This window comes from Pteropus medius, unplaced genomic scaffold, assembly GCF_902729225.1.
Source record: "Pteropus medius unplaced genomic scaffold, Ma_sr-lr_union100, whole genome shotgun sequence".
Taxonomy (NCBI): Eukaryota; Metazoa; Chordata; class Mammalia; order Chiroptera; family Pteropodidae; genus Pteropus; species Pteropus medius.
In genome coordinates this window covers 9,348,653-9,349,262 of record NW_024342474.1, presented here as the reverse complement: position 1 = coordinate 9,349,262, position 610 = coordinate 9,348,653, and positions in this window count along the sequence as shown.

Genomic DNA, 610 nt, shown 5'->3' with positions numbered 1-610 from the left:
TAATAGAAACATTCAAGAAAGAATATTGGCTTATAAATAATAAGATGATTGGTAACTCCCATAATACATGTTTTATAATTTTAAGAAGTATCTATTTCATGTTACTTCAAGTTAGTCATTGTTTAGAATAAAGACCTGCATGAATTTCTATTCCAAATTAGGTATAAATGGGAATGTTTGCAAACACCTGGGCTGCTTTTCTGTTTAATATGTGTTCTGTAAGTTTGGATAAATTGTTTAATTTCCTTACATCAGAATTCTTTCATTATGAAAGAAAGGTTTCCTAATCTCCATTCCCTTTTTCTCTGAGAATTAACCACTCATTTATTCCTTGAACTCATTGCAAGTTGCAGCCTGAGATTTACTGAATTCTCACTGTGGGTACATTCTTTCTTTCTCTCCCGTAAGCACATGTGCTTTCATGAACATCTATTAATTTACCTGGGAAAGACCTCTCAACACTGTCAGAGTTAGTAAATCCTATTGTCTTATTTTTCAGTCTTAGCTACTGTTCAGGTCATGTGTTGATGCTTCTATGAATGAAGAGTCCAGAAAATATCTGCTGCAATTGATTTCTTTATTCTGTGTGAGACCAGACAACAAACCTGGG